Below are 17,968 nucleotides of genomic sequence, written 5' to 3'. Positions count from 1 at the left end.
GAAGTTACTAAAATTAAGAGGGGTTTAGGAAAGGCTTTAGGTAGAAGGTGGGACTCTAGTTGGGACTTGAAGCTTGGAAAGTCAGTAGTGGAGTTGAGGAAGAAGAATATTCCAGGCGTATGGGAACAGCTAGAGAAAATGCAGGGAGCTGAAAAATGGAGTGTCTTATTCCTGGGACAGCCACAAAGAATATATAGCTGGAAATAAGACACAACAAAACTGAAAATGTAGGAGTGAGCTAGGTTATGAAAGGTTTTGATTGTCAACAGAGCATTGCTTTTTGGACCTGGAGGAGATAGAGAATCACTCGAGTTCATCGAGTAGGGGAGGGGAGAGGAAGAATGATTTGGTCAGACCTGTGCTTTAGGACAGACACTTTTATGTCTGAATGGAGGACTTAAGTAGGACATTTAAAAAATTGGAAATGAAATAGATCTACCAGCATTTGTATAGTGATCTATTCTAACTAGTGACTACAGTGAAGCCACCTTACTAGGACTCTGCAACCCTAGTATTCAATTAACCATATAAGAAAGTGTCAATGACATCCAAAGAAATTAATATGGGAGATAATAGCTGTAACTAAAACATGGAGGAAATTTATACTAGAGGAGACACAAGGTTAAAGGTACAGAAGCACCAAAAAAAAACCCAAACCATATATAAAGGGGGGAAGTCCAAAAGAATATGAAATATTTAAATGGAACTTTTTAAAAGTAAAAAACAAAGTAGTGACATTTAGGACTATTTCTTCATCTCCATGAAAATTTTTATGAGAATCTTCTATACGTGTATTCTTGATGAAAAAAATGAAGGCATAGGCAGTTTTTTTTTTTTAAGAAAACATTTTTTGAGACCATGTCTTCATATTCTCAATGAAGACAGAAAACTTCATTAAATAGTCAGAATAGCAAACGCAAAATCCTATGCTGATTATTGTTTATTTATCTTTAAAAGCATATGACTAGGTAGAAAAAAAAAGCAACATTAAAGCTTTCCATCTATGGAAGGAAAGGAGATCATAGATTTATCAGGTTCTTTTAAGAGGTTAGACTACAAAGACTCACTATCACCTCTCATTCTTGCTACCTTTACTTACTCTAAAACCAAAAGAAAGTTTGGGAGTATCTGGAATCTCTCATAAACTCTTCCTTCTGGGGTGAAAATTCAGGCTACCTTGAATTTGTAATGATCTTATTCCAGTATTTGCCTCTCTCAGATAATCAATTTCTGAAGGGGATGGCCATCATCGGTACTCATTCCAGGGTAAACATCAGATTTACGGAGACATGAGATGCATATATGAAAAGATTACTTGATTTCTAGCCCTTTCCAGTCCTATGAGGCTTTGTTGGTCAGGAAAGCACAGGCTCACACCGATAAATATAGATCTTCAGACAGTGGATTCCTGGTGGGTCATAATATACAGGATTTGAGGACTGAAGGAGACCCCGCCCCCAAATTACTTCATATATGTGCAGAAATCATAAAGTTGGGTATTGTCTAGGGTTCTTAATGAGTCAAATTTAGTAACTCCCCAGGCACTTCTAGATTTCAATTAAATCCCTAAAGTAGAAACAAATGGCAAAGAATCCTTTAGATTTAATTTACATCAGCAATGGCATACTACTTTTTGCCAAATATATACAACCCACTGAAAATATGGTGGTTTTGAATTTTCAGCATAATTAGCTTCTTTGGGAACTTATCTGGAATGGCCGACATAAGCAATGACTCCTTGAAAAACTAGTGTGGGTTAGTAATTAGAGGTAGCTGGCAAAAGAAGTAGTGGGGTGGGTAAAGGAAACCTTTGTGGCTTTGTATTTTCTATACTCTCAACCAAGCCAGGAAAGAAAAAACCTCTGATTTAACCTCAAATGGAAGTTTTGATTTTTAATTATGGTAATGAGATTATTGAAATTGGCGTCAGACACATTAATGGTCTCTTACTCTGTGAGGTCCCCTCAGGTCCCTATACAAATACTAGTGATCTTCTAGCTTGAGATTCATGGCTGTACTTAACACAATGAAGGGAAGTGACCCATGGGAATAATAACTCAAACAGAAAGAACTGAGTAGAATGCCTATTTCTATGAAATATTCAAATATGGACATGCGTTTCTAGAGTGGAAATGATGTGTTCACAAGAGTTTCAAAAATACCATGTACCAGGCAGCAAAAGACATCTAGTTTGTATTCAGAGAAGGATAAGACATTCATAATAAAACAGATTTGGCAACCAGTGTAATGCCAAAGTTTCAACATGTGCTGACTTTTCGAAATGCTGGTTCTCTACTTTATGGTGTGTCTAATTAAAGAGCGCCCAACGTGAAAGTTAAAGTTGGAAAAGTTTGCACAAGCTCCCTCAAAGTTCTAATATTTATTCAACACCTATCTGAACTCCTTGTTCAAGAATCTTGCCACAATGACTTTTAAATAAAAATAAGCATAAATTTTAAACTAATAACCTCTAAAGATGACTTAGATTTGATCTCTCTCTCTCTCTCTCTCTCTCTGCCCCCCCTCCCTCCCTCTCCTTCTCCCTTTGTCTCTCTCTCTTTTTCTCTCTCTGCCTCTGTCTCTGCCTATCTCTCTCTTTCTCTGCATCTCTGTCTCTCCTCTGTCTCTCTGTGTCTTTCTCCATCTCTCTTCTCTCTCTGTCAATCTCCCTCCCTTCCTCTTTTTCTCTCTACCTCTCCTTCTCCACTCCCAGGAATTTGATCAAACACATCTGGACAAAGCTAAATAAAGTGCTTTCCCAGGAGGTCTTAATATCCATTCAGTGCTTAGATGACCTCACAAAATCACACACTAGATATTCCTGCTTTGACTGAGTCAAAGCTCTATTTTGTTGTTTCCAGGTGCTTCCCTTGCACAGACATTGGCAAAATGAGAGGAAACCGGAGAGGATTTGCTACAGAAACCAGGCCAGCCCACAGGGTTAGGTAGCACAAGTCTGGACTGTAATCAGTGTCCTGATAGGAGCTCTGTTCTTACTCATAGGAGCTTGTCCATGATTGGTTTGGTGGTTGGTGACCTTGTCAACCAGATTGAGGTTCCCAAGGAATATAGTGGGAGGGAGCACACTTCACCGGGCCTTGGACTTCGTTTGCTGTCTCTGCTGTTTTCAACCTCAAAAGCACTTGATACCCTCCAAAGCTGTAGACAAATGGGAGCTATGGTCATTAATAGTACTCTTCATAATAGTGTTGTGCTTGTCCTTCATTGCCAAAACACTTGATGTAAGAATTCAGGATTTGGTTTCAAATTCTAACTCTACTTTTTCCCCCCAGCTACCCAAGGCATTTTACTTTTCAAACTGAGTTGCCTCATGTAATAGTAATATCTTATTATTATTAGCATTTCCATGGGGCTTACTTTAAAAGGTTTGCAAAGCACTTTACAAAGGTTATCTATTCGATCCTTGCAACAACATTGGGAGGAAAGTGCTATTATGATCTCTGTTTTACATTTGAGGAAAGTGAGGCAGAAAGTGGTTAAGTGACTTGCCCAGGGTCCCACAGCTAGTGTCTGAGGCTGGATCTGAATTCAGGCCTTCCTGGCTCCAGACCCAGGGTTCTATCCACTGCACTACCTAACTGCCTCTACAAAATGGAGGTAGGGGAGTGATCTAGATGGCTTTCCAACTTTAAATCCTATTATTTGCTATAACTCCTCTGTCCCTCTCTGTAAAAAAGAATTAATACACCTTTCAAGACTGTTTAGGAATACCTTTGAGATACTATAAATTGACAACAAATAGCAATCAACTTGTGCTTATTCCCTGAATCTATTATGAAACATAAGAATGGTTAGCTTTTTGCCTTTCCTAGGGAGGGAAGACAAGGGCTGAGTCATTTTGTCTGAGATGTAATTAGCATGCCTAGCTTTAATGAATGTGATTTTCATGTTGGCCCTCTGGCAATGCTCATACTGAGTACCAGGGCACTTCCTTAAAAAGCTAAAGACTCCTTATCCTAAAATGTCTTCCATACCCAGTTCTTGATATATGATTGAGGAAAAAAAAAGCCTCATTTTCAGACTTATTGCTAGCAGAACTCCCTAACTTTTCTGGAAATAGTTCATTAAAACCTTCCTACATAATGGTCTCATTGTCTGATGAGCTCTTTTATAAAAGACATTCAGGAAACCTCTGGATCCAGGCTATTTTAACGAGCCATCACCTTTCTCCAAGAGAGATAGGTCTTGGTAAGGAGTAGCCCCCACAAGCAAAGGGCCATCTGGGGGGGTCACTCATAACTACTCATTATTATTTCCTAAGTTATTTTTTATATCCCAGCACATTTCACAATGAATTTCTTCTTTATTATGTGAAAGTCATCATTAGCCATATAGTTAGAATTCCTTTTGTACTCAAGAAAAACCCGCCTTTCTCCTGTCTGCTCCTTGAGGCAAATTAAAGATATATTTCTTTAAAAAAAAATGACTAGACCAAATAGCCCAACTTTACAGCTTATTTCCTTGAATACTTCTTTTGCAATATAACAGGAAAAAATAGTATCAGAAGATGATTGTGCTTACAAAGAAAGCTTGTTGCCAAGGAGATAGGATTCTATATACTGCAATACCCCACCTAGTGGCCATGATTCCAAACTGCCTGTTAGCCTTTCTAACATTTATTCTCACTTTGCATCCATTAGAAAATGGTCTTTATTATAGAGAGTGGTAATGACAAAGGTTCACCTGTGTCTGTAGCTTTGTAATTTACAAAGTGTCTTTCTCACAGTGCTCTAGAAGGTTTATGGGTGGTATAGCAGACCACCACTAGGTTTGGAATCAAGAACACTTGGGTTGAAATCCAAAATTTATTATCTATGTGATCCCTAAGCCTCAGTTTCCTCATTTGTAAAATAGAGATACTGACACTTGTAGCACTGACCTCAATAGGTTGTGAGGATCAGATGAGATAAAATATATATTTTATGATCTTTAAAAATACTCAAATGAATCTGTGATTTTTATAAATCCTTCTGGTAATACAGATTATAACCCATGCCAGCCCATCTTAACAGATGCCAGCCCATCTTAAGACCAATCAAAATAATGATTGCCAGCATTTATATAGTGTTTTACGGCTCACAAAGCATTTTGTAGGTGGTCTCATTTGATCCTCACAACAACCCTGGGAGGTAAGGGCTATCATCATCCTTATTTTACAGTTGAAAAAACTGAGGTAGACAGAGGTTAAGTGACTTACTTGCCCAGGGTCACATAGCAAGTAAGTTTCTAAAGCAAGAATGGAGCTCAGATATACAGGACCCCAAGTCCTAGATTCTTTTCAATGTGTCACTTGGTTGATTTTCATGTGGAACTTCTCCATTTCCTCCCATGTTTGCCATTGGAGATTCCCAACCCCCAAATGTGACTGAAGTCTTTAAAGTGTTATTCCAATGGTAGATTTTATGATCTTTGTTTGGTAGAATAGACAACTGAACTAGAGGCAAAGCTCAAGGTCATATAACTAATATGCATCATAGGAGAATATGGACAAAAGACTTTAAGTCCATTGCTATTTCAGCTGGACTGCACCAGGCTTTTATTTAAAAGGACACATGTTTCACTGTATATTGTAATAGAAGAGCACTGGATTTGAAGCCAGAGGGTTTGGATTCAATTCTAGCTGCACTACCATTAATATTATTTCTGATTCTATCAGAGGTGTCAAATATATGGCCAAAAACACTCATATGTGTGACTCTAACCAGATTAAAATGTAGTTTCTACCTGATTTTATTGTGTTGATATATTAATTAAAAAAGAAACATGTAAGCATGTGATTTTCCAAGTTAATATGTGACAGGCAAGGATTCTTATATAGTTTTGTGGATTTCATTTCTATGAGAACCTATGTCATCCTGAACAAATCACCTAACCTCCAAGGTTTTCAATTTTTTACTCTGTAAAATGACAGGGTTGGACTAAATCAGTCAATCAGTCAGTCAACAAACATCTATTGAGGACTTACTGTGTACCAGACCTGAGCCAGGGACTAGGGATATAAAGAAAGGCAAAATATTCTCTGCCCTGAAGGAGTTTACATTTCAAGTGATCTTTAAATTCCCTCTTAGCTCTAAAGAATGTGGGTTATGACCTAGGGTCATTGGTATTACTGGTATCCTGGTACATTGGTATCCTGGCCTGGCTCCCGAGTGATGCCCCAATCAGAGTCATATGAAAACTCCAATTGACTGAGTCCTCTGATGTCAGTTGGTACCTCCCCTTTTGCTAGTAAGAGATAGGGCAAGAAATTTCTGTGCTAGTTGAGGTCAACAATATCACGCAAGGAGAATACAATTCAACGATCAGGAGGACAAATTGAAGACTATAAGGACCAAAAACTGGAGACAGTATCTGATCAGGGCCAATACCAGGAAGCATAGAAAAGGTGATTGGGAGATAGCGAAAAGCAAGGTCCAGGTCTGGATTAGAAAGGCTCCATAGAAGACAAGAAGCATGGGATCAAGCTGAAGAGACAAATGTTCTCCTATTGGTTTTTTTGCTGACCTCATGGAAGCACATGAATTTTAGACCACATTTGGAGTGTCCAGATCCTTCTCCCCAGATTCATCTGAATTCCCTTTAGCTGAAAAGGATATTTCACGTGATATAGAAAATCTATTCTTTTTCCTTTCCTTTCCTTTCCTTTCCTTTCCTTTCCTTTCCTTTCCTTTCCTTTCCTTTCCTTTCCTTTCCTTTCCTTTCCTTTCCTTTCCTTTCCTTTCCTTTCCTTTCCTTTCCTTTCCTTTCCTTTCCTTTCCTTTCCTTTCCTTTCCTTTCCTTTCCTTCCTCTCCTCTCCTCTCCTCTCCTCTCCTCTCCTCTCCTCTCCTCTCCTCTCCTTTCCTTTCCTCTCCTTTCCTTTCCTCTCCTTTCCTTTTCTTTTCCCTGAGGGAGATGGGAGTAAAAAATTCATGCTTAAGATTTGAAAAAAAAAGTTAAAAGAGTAATTTTCCACATCCCTTTAAATTCCAAGTAACGTACAAGGCAGTGAAGCATAGTGTGTGGAGGAGAGACGAATAGTCTCTAAACTCAGGAAAGCATAGATTCAAGTCCTATCTCTGAATACATATTGCCTGTGTTAGCCTGACTGAACAAATCACTCTCTCAGGACCAAACGAAATTCTCTTAAGTTTCAGAAAAGGTGAGCATCTGCATTACAGAAGAATATATTTCTTAGGAGTTTCTTATACTAATGAAATCACATGTCTAATATAAAACAAATAGAAGGTTCTCTCATATCAGCATATTTTTTCTGAGGAGAGAACATGAAGAGGTTGGGAGGAAAAAAGGAATATATCAATAATATTATCCATATCAACTAAGCAAAAAATAATTATAGAATTTTAGTAATAAAAAATTCAAATTTACTTCCTCTTTCTTCCCTAGCCCTAAGTAGTTCTTTGCCAATCCTGTTATTTCTATTTTACTTTTGTCACGATTATATCAATAAATTCATAAAAAAACCCACACAAAATACAACATTCATTTATGTGGAAAACCTTTCAAAGTATAGACAGAGAAAGATCTTTATTTTTTAACATGATAAAAAGATGTATATCTAAAACTCAAAGCTAGCATCGTATGCAATAGGGAAACACTAGAAGTTTCCCCAGTAAATATGGGAGGAAAACAAAAATGCTCCCTTCAATTTTTCTTTGACATCATTCTAGAAATTCTAACAAAAGTAATAAAAAAGGAGAAAGATATTTAAGATATGAATATAGGTAAAGAAGAGACAAAATCATTCCTATATGTTTAAGATATGATTATTTAATTAACAAAACAACCCAGAGAATTGGAAAAGAAATTAAATTTCAGTAAATTAGCACTACAGAAAATAAGTGCACAAAAATCAATACCTTTCAAATTCTAGGAGAAGATATAAAAATAAATCCTATTCAAAAATAACTATATATTATGCAAAATATGTGTTATGTTATTTTTCCTAGAATTATTCCTGGGATGAAATAAATAGGCATGTTTAATTTTACTCTCCACACTCACAACTGAACATCAGGAAACTGGTCAGGGCTCAAGGAAACAGCTGGTACAGGAGAAAGGAGTAGTGTTCTGTTCCCCCTAACCTCTCTGAGTGGTAATCAGGTGAGAATTTTCTTTGGTTTTGACTGATCTCTCACAGGAAATGTTACCAATAGGATTGGAAACATTAAGGAAGGAAGGTTTTTGGAAACACAAGTCTCAGAAAAGTCATCCTTCCCTGAGTGAATTTGCCCAGGTTGGCAGAATTTCTAATTAAAGCTTGAAGTTATTGTCATTGTACCAGTAGTCTTACATTATAGACATCTGTGGAGTAGATGTCCACTTGGACATTCTACAGGACCTGTGTTTACCTAGCCCTCTTTACCCTTCACCATTGTTTATCTATTTAGAAATCATGGAAAACTTCATCTAAAAGAGACTTTTTCAGTGAAATGCTAAAACCAGCTTAAATTGGCTCCTGAGAGTTAATAGTTAAATTTTCAGTGTAAGCATTTACACCTTCAAAATTATCAAATGCTACAATCAAGTCTTGAAGTCATTGCTGTATTCATTGTCAACTTAAAATAGTGGTGAAAATATTAATAATGCAGGTTCAACTTAAAACTGGGTTTTTCTTTTTTTAGGGAGAATTTTTTTGCAAAATTTTCCAGTACACTACTTGACCTTATAGAATATTCAACACAGTGCTTTGTTTTGTAAGTGAAGAAACTGAGGCTCAGGGATGTTAAATGACTTGTGCAAGGTCATACTGCTATTTACAAATAGAGCTGGAACAAGAATACTAAGCACTCACATCTAATGACTCTATGGTCATTTAAAAAAATTCCAAATATAATCACTACTTACTGCAGTAATACTTCCAAGAAAATGAAGAATGAAACACTTGAGGTGAAACTTCAAATCTTGTTACATTCTTGTATATATGTATCTCAGAAAAAAAGATTAGGTGAAGAAAAATGTAATTAAAGAATACATTAATAAACTGGCAAAATAAGGAAAATGAACATTTTATTGCCATAGTCACTTTTCCACATAAAGTGATTATTAAACTCTTTTGAAAAAATAAAAATCTTGCTACCATGTGACCAAGACCCTATGGAGCCAAGGATTCATCTGGATATCATCAACAGACAATTTTATAAAATTTCTATAGACAGAATCAATTTGAATAGATGGCATTTTTTAAAGGCTAGATTCAGCAAAACAACAATCCTCTTTAGAAATCCTTAACATACATGGACAGTAAACAGGCAAAGAGGATTTTTTACACATCTCAACCACTTATTTTGGTATTACTTAGGCACAGACTTAAATCCATTCATAATTCAAAAGAAATATATTTTGTAATTTGAATATCCCTTTATACTTTTCCGAAAGTGTTTGATTTTTTTCAAGAATCACACTTTGTTTTATCCATATTCTTCTTCTGGGCAACCCCAGTAGAGAGGGAAAAGAGTTAGAGAAGGAATCAGGGGAATGTTCTTGTCAGAGAAGCAGTGTAGTTATCAAAGTTCAGAGTCCCTAAAGGATAAATTACTTTCTTTCTTGAACTCTGTTGGCCATTCTACTTTCTAGGAAAGGAAATCAGCTAGCCATTTCATCCCTGGATTCCAAGATCTAGGTTTAGTTAAACCTGTCCAGATGGCTTATGCTAAGTCTAGACATTCAAATTCATCTGCTTTGTACACACGCACACACACACACACACACACACACGCACACACACACATGCACACACACACACGCACGCACACACACACACATACACACACACGCACACACACACACGCACATACACACACACACACGCACACACACATATACACACACACGCACACACACACACGCACACACACACACCATGATATCCCGTACTTCATTATGGTCTCTAAATCTCAGTTCCTTCATCAGTAGAATGAGGATAAAGTACTTATAATGATCCACTTGTTCTGAGGATCAAATGAGATAAATGTATATGAAGTGCTCTTATAAACCTTAAGGACTATGTAAAAGTCAGCTATATTTACTGGTTATATGATCATGGACAAATCCCTTCTCATCTCTGAGCTGCACATTTCCCCATCCATAAGAGACTATTAATTAGACCACACCATTTAGTGGATAGAATGTTGCTGTGGGTTCCATTATACTGGTTCTAATCTCACCTATGATTCGTACTAGTCATGTGATCAAGTCACTTAACTTCTTGTCTCAAGATACTTCCTAGGACCACCTTGGTGGAGGAGTTCCCCAATCTTTTGAAGTCACAAATCCTTCTGGTATAAATGTCAGTTATTAGGGTCTCTTCTTTCATGACCATTCATCTTATCTTTTTGACTAGAGAGAAGATCTCCAAAAGCAAGTACTAGGTCTTCTATTTCACTTGCCTGGCTATGAGCACCTGACATAATTCCAAGTGGACATTCAGTCCTAAAAACACCTATTAAATGAACCAAGCAAGTGATTGACCCTTTTAATTTCATTACACCTTCAAAAAAAGGCAGTGTAATTTATGGAAAGGGCACCAGATTTGGTCAGAAAATTTGATCCAAGTTCCCATTCAATCACTCAATATATGTTGAGCAACTCATTTATCTATTAGTGTCTTCCCTAACTCGAATTTATCATAGACAGAAAGACAGATTAGATAGATAGATAGATAGATAGATAGATAGATAGATAGATAGATAGATAGACAGACAGACAGAGATAGCTAGACAGACATGGATATAGACAGATAAATATGTGTGTATAATTTTTATTACATATACAATAATTGGGTAGCTCTACTTTCTCCTGGATAGACATAGATATCCACATCCATAGATATGTGTATATAATTTTATTATGTATATCATAATTGGTTACCTCCTATATGTCATCCATGCTAATATGTATGTGTGTATATAATTTTTATTCTTTGCTTATCGTCTTTATACATTAGATTGTGAGCTTCTTGAAATCAGGGGCCGATTTTATTTTTCTTTGTAGTCTCAGTGTTTAGCACCATGCTTGGCATATTGTAGACACTTAATAAAATGTTGTTTGAACTTGAGTGTTCTGATATATAAAGTAGAGATGATAATTCTTGCTACATTCATAATATTATAGAGTTGTTGTGAACATTTAATGAAGTAATGAAGATGAAAATGGCAAATAAATATGGGTTAAGATCATTATCACACATATCAAAGCATTTTGTCTGGATTATGATACAATCTCCAGACACCTGGAAGTATTGGACTCTAATTACATTGTTGTGTTGACAGATCAAACTGATGGGTTTTACTTGAAGTTGTGGTTGTAAAATTTCCTGGAATAATTTTTTTCTCAGCACATAAAGACTTTTTAAAAAAATACCAAATTATATATGGTTCCTTTTTAACATTTTTAAAAAAATTTAATTTAATTTATTTCTGTTGCATTTTAAGTTCCACACTGTCTTCCTCCCTCCCTCCCCACCTCAAACTAGAGAAGGCTGCCATTTGACAGAGAGAGAGAAAGAGATACATATAGATTTAAATACCTAGATATATGTAAAACCATACTACGTATACTTCTATTTTATCAGTTGTTTCTCTAGAGGTACATAGCATCTTCCTTCATGGATCCTTTGTAGCTGATTGGAGTATTCATATACTCAGAATAACTTAGTCATTCACAGTTGTTCTTCAAGCAATATTACTGTTACTGTGTACAAAGTTCTCTTGATTCTACTCAGTTTACTCCTTAATATTTCATTCAAGAATTTTTTTTTTACTTTTCTAAAATCTACCTGCTCATCATTTCTTACAGAACTGTAGTATTCCATTCCATATTTGCTTATTTTTAAGGTGAAATGATAAATTAAATTTAAAACTAACTTCAGTTCTGTCTCAAGGACTTTCTCAATGTACGTAGGATATGAAATCTAAACTATAAGTTGTTTGAATGAATAACTATTGTACTTTAATAAATATAAATAAATATATACTTGAATAAATATAATATAAATATATACTTATAAAGAAATAAATGAAGCTCAATAAAGTGGAAAAAGTATTGGGCTCAGTGTCACACAACCCAAATTCAAATTCTGCCTCTGATAATTTACTATTTATGTGACTTTGTACCATAGCAGCAAGGTAGAAGATACGATCTATAGGACCCTAGGCTGTAAGAGAAAAGCAAACAGTCAGGTCTTGTGGGTCTCTATTTCACTGGATGTGTTAGAGTAGTATGAGCAATGCTTTTCTTCTCAACTAGCAGCCCTGACCCAAATTCAAATTCCATCTGTCACACTTATTGTCTGAGTGATCTGATCTTGGACACATTTTTTTTCTCTTGGGCTTCATGTTTGTATGTTGATGGTTTTGGTAACATGGTTTTACATTGGTGAGGCTGTGAGATTAGCTATAAAAGTCCATATTTATTCAGCACAAAAAGTCCAGGGAGTTACATAAGAACAGCCTTCATTAATTCCAACCCATTTCCTTCATTGCGCAATTATAAGATCAACATATTCATCAAAATTGATCTTACATATTCGTCTGATTCTTACCCTTGCCCTGATCGTTATCAACTCATTTCATTCACTTATTAAACATCTATAGAGTGCAAGCTACCATGGTAGTTTCTTAAGATAGAAGCATAAAATAGAAGACCAGCACCCTAGGAGCTCACCCACCGGAAGAATACAACAAGGACACAGATCATGGGACTGAGTATTTGCCTCAGCCTGATTATTTCCATTGTGCTAAGTTCTCGTGATACAAAAACAAAATGAACAGTAACCCCAACCAATAAGTATATAACTCTAATGACCAAAGCTGAAGTGATTGATGGAGAGCCTACCTATTCAATAATATGACTGAAAAACCTGTATGAACTACACATAGCATGTCTATTTCTGCACTTGAAGATTGTATTACTTCTCTCTGAAGCTGATCTCTGAGGGACCACAAAGGCAACAAGAATCGAGCCAAGGAAGAAAGACATGAGGTACCACATTATTATGGATTATGGGTGAACATAAATATCCATATTTGATAGATGTTACATATCAACTGATAGAGAGCTAGCTAGCATTTAGTTAAACATCTATTGTGTGCTGGGCACTGGGCTAAGTTAAAAGTCTTTCTCTTCTCCAAATCCTATTGGCATTCTTTTCTCCTATTTCAGCATAAGATGGAAGTTCTCCCATAGCAACTCTGAAAAAAAAGTAATAGTTGAAACATCAAAACTATGACAACCAGGAAAAAATGTTAAGGGAAGCCTTGCTTTCATACTCTAAATGATGAGAAGAAAGAAAAAAAAGAGAGAAGAAAGGGGATGAAAGAAAAGGAGAGGAGAGAGAAGGGGGAGGAAATAAGAGAACAAAGGAAGAAAGGAAGAGGAGAGATGGGATGGGAAATTATATAATAACTAGTATTTATATAGGGATTTAAGATTTGCAAAACACTTTACAAATATTTTCTCATTTTACCCTCAGAACAATGGTAGTTAAGTAAGTGCTGGGAGGTAAGTGCTATTATTATTTCCATTTGATCGATGTGCTATATAAGGCAGGTTAAATGACTTACCTAAGGTCACCACAAAGCTACTCAGGGTCTGAGGCTGGATTTGAAGTCAGACCTAGCTAACTTCAGGTCCTGCATTCTAGCCACTGTGACAACTTGCTGTCATCTTCAACCTTCAAAGCTACAACCATCAAAGGAACAGTCAGGTTTTAGCTGAACGGCTGCTTTCCTACTTCAAGCTGTGAGAAAGAGGAGGGGAGGACAAGAGAGAAGCAGGAAAGGCTAGAATGAAGGGGAGAGAAGGGAAAAGACGAAAGAGGAAGGGATGCAAAGAGAAAGGGTAAGAAAGGGTGAAAAGAGGAAGGGGAGGAAGAGGAAGGAAGGGATGCAATGGGAAGGGGTCAGAAGGGAAGGGATAGGAAAGGGAGAAGAGGGAATGGAAAGGAAGAGAAGGGAAGAGATTTAATAGAAAATAGGGGAAAAGAAAATAAGGCAAAAGACAAGAAATAAAAACAACCAAAGAAAGAAAAAAGGAAAAAATGCTTCTGAGATTAAAGAATAAATAGACTGATCTCAGAGGGGAATCCCCTGCCTCAGGCTCTCATCACCTCTGGTTCATTAGGTCACTCTAATCATTGGTTTCCTTTCTACTCCCACAGTTCCCTAGCTCCACAGCCCCCCTGCCTCAGAATACCTAACTGAAAAGTACATTCTCCATGTTACAGGCAGTCACTGCTTAATGACTTGTGACTTCTCCTCATTGCCCTATTAATGTGGGGCCTCTTTCCCTGAGCACTCATGGAAAATCTGTAATGTAATCATCCATGTGGGGGCATCAGGAGATAAATATGGCCAACAGTTACCTTTGTTCCTCCACATCCCAAGACCCTTCTGTCATCTGAAGTGTTGCTCCTTTCCAAACTTCCCTTCATTCATTTATTCCTTCAGCAAAGGTTTACTGAGTATTTACTATGGACAAAGTCCTGCGTTTGGTACTATAAAATCAGAGAAAAATATATATGATATATTTGCTGCCTTCAAAGGACTCATAATTCACTACAATCCCCTTTATTGTTCCTACTGACCTTGGTCTGCATGAGCAGGAGAAATTTGTTCCCTGTAGACTGACCTCAGATATCTAACTAAACTTAAGTACAAATTTCTTCATCAACTAGTTAGCAATAATCAGCACTCAACAGACATTTATCAAGGGCTTACTAGATGCCAGGCCATGCCCAACTCAGTGGATGGAGCACTGGACCTGGAGTAAGAAAGACCTGAGTTCATATGTGACCTCAAACATTTATTAGCTATGTGATCCTGATCAAGTCACTTAACCTCTGTTTGCCTTAATCTACTGGAGAAGGAAGTAGCAAACCACTTCATTATCTGCCAAGAAAACCCCATGAATTGTACTGGCATGTCTACAGTTCAAGGAACCTAGGTGAGTCAGATACTACTGAATGGCTAAACATATGTGCCAAACATTGGTAATACAAATAGAAGCTGAAAGAAAAACAGCTCCTGCCCTAACAGAGCTTAAATTTTAATGAGCTAAGAAAACCAAAACCAAAAACACATTTGAAAGGGATCTATAAAGAGGGAGGAAAAAGAAAGGTTGCAGCTTGATACAGAAAGTCCAAAGAGTATGGAGAGAAGCCTGCAAAGGAATGAAGATAAGACTAGCTTTTGCAGATACTGTGTTTTTTACAAATTGAAGGCTGTGCAACCCTGTGATGAGCAAGTCTACAGGCACACCATTTTTCCAATAGTATGTGCTCACATGGTGTCTCTGTGTCACATATTGATAATTTTCACAATACTTCAAGCTTTTTTCCTTATTATCATATATATAATATATTATTCTGCTGTGGTGATCTCTGATCACCAATCTTTGATGTTATTATAGTAACTGTTTTGGGATGCCACAGATTGCTCCTATATAAGGTGACAAATTTAATCAATGAATTGTTGTGTGGATTCTGACTGCTCTGTTGACCAGCTATTCACCATCTCTCTTCCTCTCTTCAGGCTTCTCTGTTCCCTGAGACACAACAATACTGAAATTAGGCCAACTAATAACCCTACAACGGACTGTAAGAATTCAAGTGAAAGAAAGAGTTAATCCATGTGGCACACTTCATTGTTGTCTTATTTTAAAAAAACTGCCACAGCCGCCCCTGCCTTCAGCAACCACCACCCTTTTCTAGCAAGAGATTACAACTTACTAAAGGCTCAGATGATGGTTAACATTTTTTAGCAATAAAGTATTTTTTTAAATTAAGGCATGTACATTTTTAGGCACAATACAATTGCACACTTAATAGACTGCAGTATAATGTAATCATGACTTTTTTTTATATGATATATGAAACCAAAAAGATTCATGTGATTTGCTTTATTTCAATAACACTTCAGTGTCTTGGTCTGGAACAGAATCCACATTATCTCCAAGATATACCTACAGGAGTTCTAGGAGAAACTAGCCAATTAGAGAAAGGAGATTCAAGGACATAATAAACTTTCAGTGTTGAAATCCAGGAGTGAAATGAACTTCCAGAATGAGGACACTTTTGTGTTTTGATAGAGAAAAGTGGCTGTTGTTGTTTGCCCTTTGTTTTTAAAGAGGACCATGGCCTCAGGAAAGTGATGCCCTGATTTGCAAGTGAACTGGATTTAAGTGAGGCAGGGCTGTCCAAAGTCACCAGCCTCACTTTCTTCTCCAGAGCCATCTGGGTCCAGTAGAGAAAGTCCAGAGAGTCAAGAATGGGGCCTGGAAAGGAATACATTACATAGTATCTCTTAATTAATGGCCTACAATCTAGAGCTCCACTCCCCACTCTAAGCTTATTCTTTCCTCTTCTGGCTTCATAAACCATCTTTTACTTTCCAATTCACACTAGAGACTGGCTGTCACCTCTGATTCTTGGTCAGTCTTTGCAAGTAGGGTGGCTGTGATTTTTTAGTCATAGCCTTACTATTTCTAGCAATTCTACTAAAAAAAATTTTTTGAATGCCTTTTGGAGTTCATTATAATGGAATGTGAACTCTAATAAGTTCAAGCTTAACATTTGTCATTCAATGAGACATTTCCAACTGAATTTCATGCCAACAGTGTCCAAATGCAAACAAATCCACATCTCTCTGCTAGTGAGGGTTATGGTTTTCAAGGAGTAGATTTGTTCACATCCCTCTCAACCTAACACAGGACTTCATTGAACCGTGTTTTAAAAAGTCAAAGAATATTCTCAATCTTTAAAAGTGATACAAATAGGCACAAGATATTTGGATGGACTATTTTATATTTTGACTTTGTATCCACAGTCCACTTGCACGTAGCAAGTGTTTAATAAACATTCTGATGGTTGGATCACATTGCTACCCAGTAGCCCCTCTTTGTCTCTGGCCCCAGGCAAATGAAGTTAATGGTGTTTAAAGTTCACATAGAAGCATACGGCAGAGGCAGGCACATGCTTGCCTCTGTGAATTTATGCATAACAGGAGCCTGTTGGCAAATATTTAATAAGCGGCTCTCCAAAAAGTATATATGCACAATACGCCTTAAAATTTATTAATATTTTCTATCACATTCTTAAATCTAGATAATCACCAAAATGGTAAGTCAAATCCTGACGAGTAGCATTTTCTGATTTCTGAAGTATAAATGCTCATGTTGAAATTTTTTTCACGTTTATTTTTATTTTATGGAATAAAACATTTCCCTAACGTGGCATAATTTTTAAAAAAAAGGATGATTGCACATGCAACTATAAATCTATCATATACAACTTGTTATTCCTTTTAAATATATAATAAAGAGATCATGCAAATTTCTCTTTTTCCTTTTTTTTCCCCTCTCCCCTCCCCTCTTTCCCCCCATGGCTACTACTTGAGACATCATGCTGAGAATTTCATAATTGGCTCTCGTGAGTCAGTTTGAGGTGGTTCCAGCACAAAACTCATGTTTCTGTATTACAGTCTCCTGGGTAGCTGGTGAGAAGATAGTAATTTTTCAGGCAGCATAATATCAGAGCCTAGCCTTTTTAGCAGAGAAGGGAGAGTTCACAAACCAAGTCAGCCTTGAAGGTTACTAGAAGGATGACCTATGTCTAAGAGTTTGGGGATCAGAATTCTAGAAAGGGGGAGTTCCTAAGCAATCTGACCCTTGAAGGGAGAAGTGGAAAGCTCATTCAGTCTTTACAGTTGGAGGAGTAAATAAAGGGATAATGTGACTGCACAGAGAAGTACAAGATCTGTACTTGTTTCCTACTATATTGAGTGACTCAGAAAGTGCAAGTCTAATGCAAAGGGGTTGCCCATCCAATAGACCTAAAGTTTGTTTACTTTCAAATGAGATCGAATAAGATAGCATATGTAACATGTTTTTCATATACTAATTAAATTACCAAAACTTATTTTTATGAATTAGAAAACATAATGACAAAATTCA

General features: G+C 36.8%; 1 long non-coding RNA gene across 1 annotated transcript in view; it reads right to left on the bottom strand.

The window, feature by feature from the left end:
• Window positions 1–15,868: 15,868 nt before the first annotated feature.
• The window catches only part of LOC140524154 (uncharacterized), a 73,710-nt gene continuing 71,610 nt past the window's right edge, over window positions 15,869–17,968 (bottom strand). The window contains exon 4 of the long non-coding RNA XR_011973583.1: window positions 15,869–16,291. This is a non-coding gene — a long non-coding RNA (uncharacterized lncRNA). The remainder of the gene's footprint in view (window positions 16,292–17,968) is intronic.

This window comes from Notamacropus eugenii, chromosome 2 (assembly GCF_028372415.1).
Source record: "Notamacropus eugenii isolate mMacEug1 chromosome 2, mMacEug1.pri_v2, whole genome shotgun sequence".
In the NCBI taxonomy this organism is placed as follows: domain Eukaryota; kingdom Metazoa; phylum Chordata; class Mammalia; order Diprotodontia; family Macropodidae; genus Notamacropus; species Notamacropus eugenii.
This window is presented reverse-complemented; position numbering and strand designations above follow the sequence as displayed.